The sequence below is a fragment of the Manis javanica genome, chromosome 9, assembly GCF_040802235.1.
Source record: "Manis javanica isolate MJ-LG chromosome 9, MJ_LKY, whole genome shotgun sequence".
Lineage (NCBI taxonomy): Eukaryota > Metazoa > Chordata > Mammalia > Pholidota > Manidae > Manis > Manis javanica.
The window spans coordinates 58,362,627-58,377,959 of record NC_133164.1 but is presented as its reverse complement, the minus strand read 5'-3'; the positions used below and the strand labels follow the sequence as shown (position 1 = coordinate 58,377,959).

At 40.6% G+C, this 15,333-nt stretch overlaps 1 protein-coding gene across 9 annotated transcripts in view; it reads left to right on the top strand.

Moving 5' to 3' along the window:
• RCBTB2 (RCC1 and BTB domain containing protein 2) overlaps positions 1 to 15,333 on the top strand; it is a 112,767-nt gene that overhangs the window by 12,854 nt on the left and 84,580 nt on the right. Inside the window, exon 1 of one of the 9 annotated variants that reach the window (XM_036996529.2) lies at positions 7,022 to 7,574. The exons of 3 other annotated variants lie outside the window; for them this stretch is intronic. The gene's annotated coding sequence lies outside the window, so the exon portion shown is untranslated. Of the gene's footprint in view, positions 1 to 7,021; positions 7,575 to 15,333 lie in introns of those variants that run through there. 5 more of the 9 variants (XM_036996530.2, XM_017670577.3, XM_017670578.3 and 2 more) reach the window with 5 other exon arrangements.

Below are 15,333 nucleotides of genomic sequence, written 5' to 3'. Positions count from 1 at the left end.
ACTTTTGTGATCTGAGAAGTTGGTTGGTAGAATTTCAATCTTTTGGAGTTTACTGAGGCTCTTTTTGTGGCCTAGTTTGTGGTCTATTCTGGAAAATGTTCCATGTGCACTTGAGAAGAAGGTGTATCCTGCTGCTTTTGGGTGTAGAGTTCTGTTGGTATCTGTTAAGTCCATCTGTTCTAGTGTGTTGTTCAGTGCCTCTGTGTCCTTACTTATTTTCTGTCCAGTTGATCTGTCCTTTGGAGTGAAAGGTATGTTGAAGTCTCCTAAAATGAATGCATTGCATTCTATTTCCTCCTTTAATTCTGTATTTGTTTCACATATGTCATTGCTCCTGTGTTGGGTGCATAGATATTTATAATGGTTATATCCTCTTGTTGGACTGACCCCTTTATCATTATGTAATGTCCTTCTTTAGCTCTTGTTACTTTCTTTGCTTTGAAGTCTATTTTGCCTAATACAAGTACTGCAACACCTGCTTTTTTCTCCCTATTGTTTGTATGAAATATCTTTTTCCATCCCTTGAGTTTTAGTATGTGTATATCTTTGGGTTTGAGGTGAGTCTCTTGTAGGCAGCATATAGATGGGTCTTGCTTTTTTATCCATTCTATTTCTCTGTGTCTTTTGATTGGTGCATTCAGTCCATTTACATTTAGGGTGTTTATCGATAGATATGTACTTATTGCCATTGCAGGCTTTGGATTCATGGTTACCAAAGGTTCAAGGATAGCTTCTTTACTATCTAACTGTTCAATTTTTACCTCACTTATTAAGTTATTATAAACATAGTCTGATGATTCTTTATTTCTCTCCCTTCTTATTCTTCCTCCTCCACTCTTTATATGTTAGGTGTTTTATTCTATACTCTATTGTGTTTCCTTTGACTACTTTTGTGGATAGTTAATTTTATTTTTTGCCTTTAGTTAGTATTTGGTTGTTCTCCTTTCTTTGCTGTGATTTTATTTTCTCTGGTGACATCTATTTACCCTTAGGAGTACTTCCATCTAGAGAAGTTCCTTTAAAATACCCTGTAGAGGTGGTTTGTGGGAGGCAAATTCCCTCAACTTTTGCTTATCTGGAAATTGTTTAATCCCTCCTTCAAATTTAAAGGATAATCTTGCTGTATACAGTATTCTTGGTTCAAGGTCCTTCTGTTTCATTGCATTAAATATATCATGCTATTCTCATCTGGCCTGTAAGTTTTCTGTTGAGAAGTCTCATGATAGCCTGATGTGTTTTCCTTTGTAGGTGATCTTTTTTCTCTCTCTGGCTTCCGTTAGTACCCTCTCCTTGTCTTTGATCTTTGCCATTTTAATTATTATACATCTTGGTGTTGCCCTCCTTCGGTCCCTTGTGTTGGGAGATCTGTGGGCTTCCATGGACTGAGAGACTATTTCCTTCCCCAGCTTCGGGAAGTTTTCAGCAATTATTTCTTCAAGGACACTTTCTATCCCTTTCTCTCTCTCTTCTTCTTCTGGTACCCCTATAATGAGAATATTGTTCCCTTTGGATTGGTCATACTGTTCTCTTAGTGTTCTTTCACTCCTAGAGGCACTTTTATCTCTCTCTGCCTCTGCTTCTCTGTATTCCTGTTCTCTGGTTTCTATTCCATTAATAGTCTCTTGCACCTCATCCAGTCTGCTCTTAATTCCTTCCATTGATTATTTCATTTCTGTTATCTCCCTCTGGACTTCAACTCTTAGATCTTGCATATTTCTCTGAAGGTCCATCAGCATGGTTATGACTTTTATTTTGAATTCTTTTTCAGAAAGATTGGTTATATCTACCTCACCAGGCCCTCTCTCTGGGCTTGTTTGAGTGATTTTTGGCTGGGCTAGGTTCTTTTGCCTTTCCATGCCGATAGAAGTGATTGCCAGCAGGTGAGGCGTGTCAGCTGGGAGAACAAAGTCCCTTCCTGCTTGCTGGTCGCCTTGCCCTTCTCCATTGCCTGTGCCGGTTCTAGCACACAGGGAGCAGTCTCTGGGTTAATCCCTTGGGCTGCCCTCAGGATTGCCTTGTGCATTGCAGGGGGTTGAAGACATGCTGGGCGTGTTCCCTTGTGAGACGGTGCCCCTTTGTGCCTTCTGGACCTTGCACCAGCTTCCTCTGCCTGTGCCAGGTAGTTGTGTGCTGGCAGCAGCTTCTGGGTCTGTCCCAGTTAGCTGTGCTCTGGTAGAATATTCTGTGTGGTTGTTGTGCGCGGAGCTGTTCCCTGGCTGGTGTGCAGCTCTGGTGGGTCAGTCAGGTTTCTTGCAGCACTGGCAGGGGGGAATGAATGGCAGTCTGCTTATCACCTTGAGGGGCTTTGGAGCTGTGTTGCCACCCAGGGGTTTAGGGTGCCTGACATTCTTTAAGATTCCCAGCCTGCTGGGCTGAGTGTGCCAAGATGATTTGGTCCACCTGTTAATCCCTTATCCCTTTAATACTTTTAAAGGGCCCACTTTTTTTTGTCCCAGGGGCACCGGCTGTGGGGACCTGCTCACAGTCTCCATCTTGGATTTTACTTTTCTGTTTCTCTAATATCCAGTACACCATGCGATGTGTGTCTGTGCTCCCAGTGCAGATTAGTAGGGCTGGTTATTTAGTAGTTGTGTGCTTCCACTCCCTCCCCACTCTGAGTCTTTTCCTCCTGCCAGTGAGCTGGGGCCGGAGGACGTGCTCAGGTCCCATCAGGTCATAGCTTTGTATCTTACTATTTTTGTGAGATACTGAGTTCTCGTAGGTGTAGATGTAGCCGTGTTGTTGTACTGTATCTTTTGGTCTCTCTTTTAGGAATTGTTGTATCTGCTGTATTTTCAAAAATATGTATGATTTTGGGAGGAGATTTCTGCTACCCTACTCACATCACCAGCTTGACTGCCTCTACCTATCCAAACATTTTTGAAGGGACCTTGTATGTGATCTATTCATCTTTCCCTCCTGCTTTTAATTTTGAACTCCCTGGAACAATTGTTGGTCCCAAATAAAATAAAAATAATTAATGACACACATTCTTTTATATGTACATTTTTTTAAGGAAACAGTTTTAAATCTGAGAAAATATTCACAATTTTCAAAGCAATGATAATGATAATAATAAATAAAATGGTTTTTATTTTTAGATAATTGTCAGGATTCAGCTGAAACTTATCATAAGGTGTGTATGAACTTGTGTTGTCCATAATGTGGAGAAGATGAGACATGCAAGGCAGGCAACTCTGGCCTTGGGAGCTGATGGAAGTGACTCAATCTCTTGGAACTTAAGTTACCTTAGCTGTAAACTGAGGTTAGTGCGTGCTTTACAGGACTGTCATGAGCCCCTGGTAAGACGATATAGTTAAAGCTCTGGGTATACAATAAGTGCTTAAAAAATGGGAGCTATCATTTAGTCTATCATTTTGAGGTTTTCTGAGAGCAAATATTTTTATATATTTCCTCCATTTATAAAATATAGCTAGTTGGGGAAAGTTTTAACAGGCAGCTGGGATCTCTGTGTAGTCCTTGAAACTTCATGTGAATTTACAACTATTGTAAAGTAAAAATTTGAAAAGAATTTCTTATTTGTACCTTCTCATCTTCTGCATTCACATCACTGTTATCATTCATTTGAAGGATAATGAAATCCTGCTATTTGTCCATGAGTGGGATGATGCACTGGAGAAAGCATTGACACTATTAGTCCCAAGACTGAAGACAAAATTATTTCACAATCTGGGCATCTATAAAATGAGGATTTATATTTAATCCTTCTCAGCTCTGTGATTCCCAAATCTGATGGTACAAAGAAAGCAGCAGTTAATGCAAAGAAACATACAAATCACTGATTGGTAAATAAATATTTTATGCGAAAAGTGACTGAAGAGTAGACATTTAATTACTACATAGTATAACAAAGGTAAAAAGTATCTATTAAAAACTATCTTTAAAATGATCTAATTTATTATTTATTTATTTATTTATAGTAAGGTATTGATATATACAATCTTATGAAGGTTTCACATCAGCAATATTGTGGTTGCTACATTTACCCATATTATCAAGTCCCTCCCATACACCCCATTGCAGTCACTGTCTAGCAGCATAGTGAGATGCTATGGAATCACTACTTATCCTCTCTTTGCTATACTGCCTTCCCCATGACCCCCCCTACATTATGTGTGCTAATCATAATGCTCCTTAATCCCCTTCTCTCTCATTCCCCACTGCTAGTAACCACTTGTCCCTTCTTGGACTCTGTGAGTCTGCTGCTCTTTTGTTCTTCAGTTTTGCTTTGTTGTTATACTCCACATATGGATGAAATCATTTGGTACTTGTCTTTTTCTGCCTGTTTTATTTCACTGAGCATAATATCCTCTAGCTCCATCCATGTTGATGCACATGGGAGGATTTGTTTTCTTCTTATGGCTGAATAATATTCCATTGGGTATATGCTCCACATCTTCTTTATCCATTCATCTACTGATGGGGAAGTGTCTGTTCACATCCTCCACCCATTTTTTAATTGGGTTATTTGCTTTTTGGGTGTTGAGGCATATGAGTTCTTTATATATTTTAGATGTTAAATCCTTATCAGATATGTCATTTTCAAATATATTCACCCATACTATATGATGCTGTTTTGTTCTACTGATGGTGTGTTTTCCTGTACAGATGCTTTTTAGTTTGATGTAGTCCCATTTGTTCATTTTTGCTTTTGAACATTTCATGACTTACATTCAGGTTTTTGATTCATTTTGAGTTTACTTTTGTGTATTCAGTTAGACAGTAATCCAGTTTCACTCTCTTACTTGTAGCTGTCCAGTTTTGCCAAGCCCAGTTGTTGAAAAGGCTGTCATTTCCCCATTGTATATCCATGGTTCTTTTATCATATATTAATTGGCTGTGTACGCATGAGTTTATATCTGGGCACTCTATTCAGTTCCATTGATCTGTGGGTCTGTTCTTGTGCCAGTACCAAATTGTTTTGATTACTGTGGCTTCACAGTAGTGCTTGAAGTTGGAGAGCATAATCCTCCCAGTTTTATTCTTCCTTATCAGGATTGCTTTGGCTATTCAGGGTCTTTTGTGGTCCCACATGAATTTTAGAACTATTTGTTTTAGTTCATTGAAGAATGCTGTTGGTATTTTGATAGATCTATTTTCTTTTTTAAACTATCTAAATCTTAAAAAGATATCAATTTATAAAGGAGTATCATTCTTGGTGGGAAAGAATTATTATATATGTTGATTTGAATTACATTCTGTATGAAGTGGTTTTCTATAATTTTGCTCTTTAAATGGTAAATCCCTTAAAATACCTTAAATACAAAGTAGTCTCGGTAAAGGTAAAAAGTGGCAGGAGTTCTTGACTGTTTGAATTAGAAACCATTCCCATTTAATGAGTCAACTTTTGACTTGTTTAATGATGGATTCTAGCTTTGGTGGTAATCAGACAGAAAAATCAATCAGTGGATTTTTATGTTGTCTCAGTGCTATGTTGCTTTGCCACAAGGAAAGCAGGAAGGAAACAGCTGATCAGGATATAAGAAAGGTGATTTAACACTTTTTTGGTTTAGTGATCTACCACTCTTAGGTTAGTCTTTTACACAGGCAGTCAGGTCCAGGAGAACTGACACAAACTATCCCAAATGAGGGTAGACTGTGAATTCATGTTTGTGTTTAGGCCTTCTTAACTCAATGGAAGCATATTGGAGGAATGGCATATAATCGTGAACATAAACATCTGAAATGGAGTCAGGAACACATAGGGGCCTTACACTGGAGCCCAGTGGCCATTGGGGAAGTTGGTCTATATGCACCTCCACACCCAGAATGAACATGAACTTTTAGAATGTGCTAACCACAAGGGCTGCATCCTGTTGCAGTTCTCAGAATGAAGCTTATTTTGCTGAACTCCAGTCTAGCAACTAACGTAGTGATCTATCCTATATAGACAAATGTTAGTTTTTTTTGTCTATGCCAACCATAATTCTTTCAAAACAGCTGATGTCTGTGATTTTTGCCTTTATAAACTTTCTGCTCCCTCCCCAACCCCAGCACATCTCAAGTTCCCCCTGAATCTCTGTCTCCAAAATTCACACTCCTAAAGACCCCAAATGAGCTTTTGGGTTGCTTTGCAGCCTCAGTTCTTTCTTTTGCAATATAATCAGTATAATTTGACTCCCCATTTATTAAGCATCCTGTGACACAGAAATTAGTAAGGTATTATCTGTGTCCTCAAGTTTCACAATCTAGTGAGTGAGATACAAACATCACAAGTAACTGCTGTATGAGGAAGGTATTTTTAGTGATAACCTCACCTCATTTGACTAATTCCATAGTCTGGCTACCCTCTCTTTTTGATAAATACTGTTGAAGGAGTTCCTTCTGATTATCCTGTTCAACTCAAAACTCAAAGGTGTTCTTTCATGTATGGTTCTGTCACACTTTATATTAAAAGACCAAAGAGTGACTGAGTGTTTCAGGGGAAATGTCTGTCTTAGGCAATGCCATTCATGTATGCCAAGACATTCTGCCCTCCTCATATCCTATAAAATAAATGCAAGCCTTCTGGGCTCCAATTGACTACCTTCTGATATGATGTCTGCAATAAAGGCAGCTAGACATTCTGGACTGATGCTTTTCCAATGAAACGACAAGAGCCAGATGGCACAAAAGCAAAAGTGACATGGACACTCTGGGTTGAAATCTCAAGTTATTCTACCTGGCTGTACAACTTCTGGCAAATCATTTAAATGTTGAACCTATGTCCTCGTTTAAAAGCCAGCATAAAAGCGATCAGCTTACTTCAGAGGAGCAGCTAATAAAATTCGTTGTGGAGCATTTTTACCAAAACCCAGTCAGGTCAATTTAAGTGTTAGTGAAGTGGGAGAAACTACTGCCCATTATAAAACTATGGTGCATCTACTAAGGCCAACAGAAGTGCAGCGTAATACAAGAAATTACTGCACATTAACAAAGGGGAAGTGCAGTTGTTCCACAAGACCTTGGTTCCAAGGTAACTCAGGTCACCTCAGCACACATCACTCATTATTTTAGCATTTGTAGGATACAGGACTTCAGTCCCAGAGCAGTGAAGTAAAAGCAAGTGAAAACCATGTGAAGAAATGATTTGAGTGCCTTGGTGGAAGGTCCATCAGCAAAGAAGCTGGGACAGGCTGCGGAAAAGGGACTGTAGCAATGGTTGTCCACAGCATCATAGGGTGCCTCACCCTTCCGGGTCAGGCATTTGGAGGACCAGAACCCTAAAGGTAGAGGTGTCCCACAGGGGCATTCCCCGTAGTGGATGGAGATGAACCCAGAGGAGCAGGCGGTGTGGATCCTAGGGGGTCTGCTCTGAGAGGAGAAGGCGGGGAGAGTCGGGGAGAAAGGGGAGGGGCGGCAGAGGCAGCCCGAGAGGAGAGGAGGGGCGAGGCGTCGTCGTCGTCGGCCCCCTCCCCTCGAGCGCGCTCATCCCCGGCCAGGCACCCGAGCGCAGCCCGCTGTGGCCAGGCCGCTTCAGGGGGTGGTGCCAACTCTTCGCAGCGCTGGGCCCCCTACCGAGCAGCAAAGGCGCCCCAGGAGGCGGAGCGGCCGCGGCTGGGGCCTGCGCGGAGGTAAGGGGATTGGGAACGGCGTGGGAAGCCAAGAGAGGGCGCCGGGCTGGAAGCGGGCCTCTCTCATATATAACCCCCACCCCGCCAGGTTCCTCCCGGCGCCAAGCCACCTCTCCCCACCGCCGCAGTCCGGGCCCCAGGCTCGGCCATGACTGAGGAGCAGCTCCTGGCCACACCCAGGGCCGCGGTTTCGCCGCGCGTGCGCAACCCCCTAGCGGGGGCTGGGCACGCGGCTGTGGGACTGTACCCCCTCCCCAAAGGTCGCGGCCCAGGCGGTGCTGCGCATGCGTAGGGCGGTGGCGGCGGCACGCCCTGCAAGAGCCGTCTCGCTGAGCTCCAGGGCTGTGTCCTGGCCGGGAGGCTTTCCAGCCTGGGGCCGGGGAGGAGCCTGCTGGAGGTTCGCCTTCCCTGCCCACTCTCCGCGCCGTCGAGGCTGCTGCTATTGTCGCCGGGGCCCGCGGTTCCTGTCCCGTAAATGTAGTTCACCTAGCTCCGGAGCCCCAACCGGCCGGCTAATTCCTTAATACGCCTTCGACATTTGGTCCTGATGTCGAGGAATAATAGCGCAGGAAGTTTGACTAGGCTGGGTGGCGCTGTTTGGAAGTGCAGTGGAGCGATGGGGAGGAATCGCCGGTATTTTAATCCGGATAACTGCTCTGCTCAGCCCGGAAATAAAGACTTTCCGACGCTGAAAACTTTCCAAGTACTCCGCCTTGGCTGACAACTTCCTGCCTGAGTTGGAGGGCGGCTTCAGCGTAGACTTGTCAGAGCTGAAAAAAGTGGTAGAGTTCACAAACATTGCTCAGGAGGACACTCCCCCAGACTCGAAGTGACAGTCACTATTTAGTATTTACTGAGCCTCCTGGTTTTGCACCCTCCTAGTACTAAATTCCTGCTTGGCTGTACACCTTCCCGGGCAGTGGTTAAGTCAGTTTCCTGACTCCTGGCGCTGCTTGGAATGGTTCTTAACAATGTCATTACTGAGAGCCTTGTAATCTTACGTGAAGTGCTGATACAGCTGGAATCGAAGCACTTACTGTTAGAGAACCTGAGAGCCCTAATTGAAATGTAATCTCTCTTTCCCAGGGCACTAGACAGTATGTACATGTTATTAAATACTTGAAGACAATTGGGGTGATAATTCTTGAATACTACGCACTCTCACCACGCAGGCCTGAACACCAGATGGGCCTCCACTCTAGGGCCTCTGCAGTTACAATTTTCTCCGTGCCCAAAGCCCACCTTCCCTCTTCCGCCAAATCTGCATGGCACCCAACTTCATTCAAGTCTCAAAACAATTGCCATAACTTCAGAGAGTTGGCTACCTAATCTAATGTAGCCACTGCTCTCGCACCCCACCCTCTTAACCTGCTCTCTTTGGCTTTGTGGTGCTTAACACTCTTTGATGCTATTTATTTGTATGTGTCTGATGTCTCGTCTATAATCAAAACTCAGTAGATATTTGTTAACTATATAAATGAAATCTAACTCCAGAAATACTTTATAGTGAACTCTCAAAGGAATTCATTCATTCATTCATTCATTTAACATTTATTGAGTGACTGCTTTGTATTTGGTTCCATCTAGGTGTTTAGGATATGTCAGCGAACACAGTAGACAAAGATCCCTTTCTGCTGTAGCTTACTTTCTAGAAAAAATGATTAATAATAAACATGTTAGAAAATTATAAGTGCTATAACAAAATGAAAAAAGAGACAGAGAAAGGGGCCTGGAGTACAAGTATGGGTTGCAGTTTTCAGCAGCATGGTTACATGGGCCTGAAGGATAAACTGAAGGGGATGGTCAAGGTGGAGAACTGGTTTCTAGACTTAAATGTCTTTCTGGGAGAAAACGTTCCTCGCTGTTCTCTACAGTGTCTTTCATGGGAACCCACTGTGTGACCATTGTGACAAATGTAACTAGGTGAAAAAGTTACCTTTTATAGTATATAGGTGAAAAAAATTTTCCCAGTTGAGTTCTAATTATTCAGGATTTTATAGTCTAACTTAGCACATCAAATGAAGAGTCTGGACTTTTAAATAGAAGATTCTACAGTGTGTTGAGAAACCTTTATATTTTCTTCACATTTTATGCACTTTGCAATTGCTTCTTAATGTGCCTGTGACTGTGGATGACTAGTGAAGCTGTTTCCTAAGGGTGGTTCTTGCTTTTCTTTATTTGAAATTATGTTCAAAATTCACCTGGTATGATGTCATTCTGTAAGGTACTAAATTATTGTTCTTAGAGATTTCTGAGTGAACCAGGGAAACCTCCCCAAATTATAGCTCATAATTAAATAATTCTTAGAGAAAAAATCTTAAAGAGAGAAATGCTTTTAGAAAATTAAGTGTGTTTCCCTGTGGGTTCTTAAGTAGATTACAAACACTATGTTTAAATACCAAAACTATTAACCTAGAACTATAAATACAGGGTACCAATGGGATTTGTAATGTCTTTAGGAGTTTTTCATATTTAATTTGTTTTATTACTTGGATAAAGTGAAATTAAAATGTCCCCAAGATACGCTGCTTTTGATGTTTATTAGAACTGAATTACTATAAATTAAAATTGACCAAGCAAGAAAGATTTGAGACCAAGGATGGACTTGTCAGGGTTGCAAAATGACATCAAGGACTCTTGCTCAAGGCTGAAAATAGAGGGCTACTTGGGGATATTTACATCAGAGGAGCAGATAGCTTGCTTCCCCAATGGGATAGTCTTAGTGTCCTTCAGTGGAAGTCTCCTTTTCACTTTTATTATCCAGAAGGAACTTGTGGCTAGTTCACATAGTGATTCCATCTTAACAACAAGAAAGTTTCTAGGAAATTTAAGACTTCAGCATTATTCTGAGATTGGAATTTGTGGCTTTTGTATGTTTTGTCTTCTAATGCAACTTGAGCTAATATCTATTATGTGTATCTCTTCATGGAAGACATTTTGAGCTAACAAGTACCAGTGGATGATAGATAGCATGTGAGTAAATCGTAAATTGTCACCACATTCTAATCTATTCTGTATTATGTTGAATGTACATAATGTTGAACAAAATGAATCTCAAATGGAAATGAGCAAAGACCAAGAGGACCTACATGTTGAAGGAAAATATTTACTTCGTGGGGCTAAGATCTTTAACAATTAGGATTCTACTTGATAGGCATGTTAGGTTTCTTTTTTTTCTCATTGTATTAGCTCTATAAGGACCTAAATTTCAAATGGACTTACAAATGTCTCAAGTATCAACTCAAGTTAACTAGTATAATAACCTAAAAATATTTGTTTAGTTTACTTTTTTTAAAATTTGGAAGTGACACTTGCTATGTATGGTTGAAAAGATCAGCACTGATGATGAGCTCAGTAATCTCTTTAAACTAAATACAACTTTGCTTTGGACTGAGGATCTGCCTCATCAATCTTGATGAAATTTGGAAACTTTTTTTTTTAGAGGGCATCTCTGATTTATTGATCAAATGGTTGTTAACAACAATAAAATTCTGTATAGGGGAGTCAATGCTCAATGCACAGTCATTAATCCATCTCAAGCCTAATTCTCGTCAGTCTCCAATCTTCTGAAGCATAACGAACAAGTTCTTACATGGTGAACAAATTCTTACATAGTGAATAAGTTCTTACATGGTGAACAGTACAAGGGCAGTCATCACAGAAACTTTCGGTTTTGATCATACATTATGAACTATAAACAATCAGGTCAAATATGAATATTCGTTTGATTTTTATATTTGATTTATATGTGGATCCCACATTTCTCCCTTTATTATTATTATTATTTTTATTTTTAATAAAATGCTGAAATGGTAGGTAGACGCAAGATAAAGGTAGAAAACATAGTTTAGTGTTGTAAGAGAGCAATTGTAGATGATCAGGTGTGTGCCTGTAGACTATGTGTTAATCCAAGCTAGATAAGGGCATTAAAACATCCACGGATGCAGAAGATTTCTCTCAAAACAGGGGGGTGAGGTTGTAAGCTTCACCACTGTTGATCCCCAATTTCTCACCTGATAGCCCACCTGCGACTGTGCCTGTCTTAGGTTGTTCCTACCTTGAGGAATCTTACCCGTCTCTGGCTAACCAGTCATCTTCCGGGGCCATACAGGGAAATGTAAAGTTGATAAGTGAGAGAGAAGCCATATTGTTTGAAAAGGTTAGCTTTTTACTTATTTGCAGATTTATGCCCTGTGGCTTCTATGCCCAACATTTGTCTTGAGGTATCTTTACCACTTGGAGGAATTATGATACTCGGTAAATTCGATATGAGGCATGAATTCTATTTAAGGGTTGTAATTAGGAAGGAAGAAGAAAAGCTATAGAGGTAGCAGATGGAAGAAAACATGGGAAGATTGATTATTTCTTTGACATATCTTCTTGTAGAGTAACTTAAGCATGTATAGGTTTTAAACTACTAACTAAATTGCACACACACATTAACATAATAGGAATACAGTTACATAACCAAAGCACATCTATAGTTACCAGCCATCTCCAGTGAAGCCAAGAAAACCAGTTAGGCACCCTAGGCATTTGTGAAAATTTGTCTATGATATGATGGATATTGTCCAACTTTAAATGAACAGTCTGAGAGAAATCAGACAAATTAGATCAACCCATTACTGGGAACTGTTCACATTCCATATGTTCTTTTAACCGTAGATAGTCTGTAGTCGTAAGATTTTGGAGCGCTACAACTTGCACTTCTCCTAATTCTTGGTTGAGTTCCAACAGTATAGATCCAGTCAAATTTGTTGTTTTACTGTATGCACAGGCCAGTTTAGAGATCTCCTTCTTCATTCCAATGGCAAGTCCAGGAAACGGTGGGATGGATGCAGCTACAACTGCAGCATCGCCTGGATCTTTGTTGAGGTTTTTTGATGATCATCTTCTGCTCTAATTCTTCCAGAGAGTGCTGATGTTGGAAGTTCTCTTCATATCGTATCTTAGTTCATTTCTGGGTAGCCAAATTAGGCTTTGATCTTCTGTATAAACACAAACAGACCCTTTGCCCACAGTTTGATATGCCCTTTATACCATTGTGTAGAACTCATTGGAGGTCACCACCCAGGAACTGCTTTTTTTTTTTAAGAGAAAGGAATATTATCAGAAAACTGTACCTCCAGAGCCGATCGTCTGACACCCTTTAAGTGATCAAAATTAAGGATATTTAAGGCATGCATTAATCGTTGATTTACATTTAGTTTTATCCTATGAGGGAGTAATCCCCCTTTTCTTTCTTTCTTTTTTTTGTTATCTTTAATCTACACTTACATGAAGAATATTATGTTTACTAGGCTCTCCCCTATACCAGGTCCTCCCTCTAAACCCCTTTACAGTCCCTGTCCATCAGTATTGCAAAATGTTGTAGAATCACTATTTGTCTTCTCTGTATTGTACAGCCCTCCCCTTTTTCCCACCCTGCCTATGCATGCTAATCTTAATACCCCCTTACTTCTCCCCCCCCTTATCCCTCCCTACCCACCCATCCTCCCCTGTCCCTTTCCCATTGGTACCTGTTAGTCCATTCTTGGGTTCTGTGATTCTGCTGTTTTGTTCCTTCAGTTTTTCCTTTGTTCTTGTACTCCTCAGATGAGTGAAATCATTTGGTATTTCTCTTTCTCCACCTGGCTTATTTCACTGAGCATAATACTCTCCAGCTCCATCCATGTTGCTGCAAATGGTAGGATTTTTCCTCTTCTTATGGCTGAGTAGTATTCCATTGTGTATATGTACCACATCTTCTTTATCCACTCATCTACCGATGGACATTTAGGTTGCTTCCAATTCTTGGCTATTGTAAATAGTGCTGCGATAAACATAGGGGTGCATCTGTCTTTCTCAAACTTGATTGCTGCGTTCTTAGGGTAAATTCCTAGGAGTGGAATTCCTGGGTCAAATGGTAAGTCTGTTTTGAGCATTTTGATGAACCTCCATATTGCTTTCCACAATGGCTGAACTAATTTACATTCCCACCAGCAGTGTAGGAGGGTTCCCCTTTCTCCACAGCCTCGCCAACATTTGTTGTTGTTTGTCTTTTGGATGGCAGCCATCCTTACTGGTGTGCGGTGATACGTCATTGTAGTTTTAATTTGCATTTCTCTGATAATTAGTGATGTGGAGCATCTTTTCATGTGTCTGTTGGCCATCTATATTTCTTTTTTGGAGAACTGTCTGTTCAGTTCCTCTGCCCATTTCTTAATTGGATTATTTGTTTTTTGTTTGTTGAGTCATGTGAGCTCTTTATGTATGTTGGATGTCAAGCCTTTATCGGATCTGTCATTTTCAAATATATTCTCCCATAGTGTAGGGTTCCTTTTTGTTCTATTGATGGTGTCTTTTGCCGAGGAGAAGCTTTTCAGCTTAATATAGTCCCACTTGTTCATGTTTGCTGTTGTTTTCCTTGCTTGGGGAGATATGTTCAAGAAGATGTCACTCATGTTTATGTCTAAAAGGTTTTTGCCTATGTTTTTTTCTAAGAGTTTTATGTTTTCATGACTTGCATTCAGGTGTTTGATCCATTTTGAATTTACTTTTGTGTGTGGGGGTAGACAATGGTCCAGTTTCATTCTCCTACATGTAGCTGTCCAGTTTTGCCAGCACCATCTGTTGAAGAGACTGTTATTTCGCCATTGCATGTCCATGGCTCCTTTATCAAATAATAATTGACTATATATGTTTGGGTTAATGTCTGGAGTCTCTAATCTGTTCCACTGGTCTGTGGCTCTGTTCTTGTGCCAGTACCAAATTGTCTTGATTATTATGGCTTTGTAGTAGAGCTTGAAGTTAGTTGGGGAGTGAGATCCCCCCTACTTTATTCTTCTTGTTCAGGATTGCTTTGGCTATTCGGGGTCTTTGGTGTTTCCATATGAATTTTTGAACTATTTGTTTCAGTTCGTTGAAGAATGTTGCTGGTAATTTGATAGGGATTGCATCAAATCTGTATATTGCTTTGTTCAGGATGGCCATTTTGGTGACATTAATTCTTCCTAGCCATGAGCATTGGATGAGTTTCCATTTGTTAGTGTCCCCTTTAATTTCTCTTATCAGTGACTTGTAGTTTTCAGGGTATAGGTCTTTCACTTCTTTGGTTAGGTTTACTCGTAGGTATTTTATTCTTTTTGATGCAAGTGTGAATGGAACTGTTTTCCTGATTTCTCTTTCTATTGGTTCATTGTTAGTGTATAGCAAAGCTACAGATTTCTGTGTATTAATTTTGTATCCTGCAACTTTGCTGTATTCCGATGTCAGTTGTAGTAGTTTTGGAGTGGAGTCTTTAGTTTTTTTTTATGTACAATATCACATCATCTGCAAATAGTGACAGTTTAACTTCTTCTTTACCAATCTGGATTCCTTGTATTTCTTTGTTTTGTCTGATTGCCGTGGCTAGGACCTCCAGTACTATGTTGAAGAACAGTGGGGAGAGTGGGCATCCCTGTCTTATTCCGATCTCAGAGGAAAAGCTTTCAGCTACTCGCTGTTCAGTATAATGTTGGCTGTGGGTTTATCATGTATGGCCTTTATTATGTTGAGGTAGCTGCCCTCTATACCCATTTTCCTGAGAGTTTTTATCATGAATGGATGTTGAATTTTGTCAAACGTTTTTTCAGCATATATGGAGATGATCATGTGGTTTTTGTCCTTCTTTTTTTTGATGTGTTGGATGATGTTGATGGATTTTCGAATGTTGTACCATCCTTGCGTCCCTGGGATGAATCCCACTTGGTCATGGTGTATGATCCTTTTGATTTGCTGT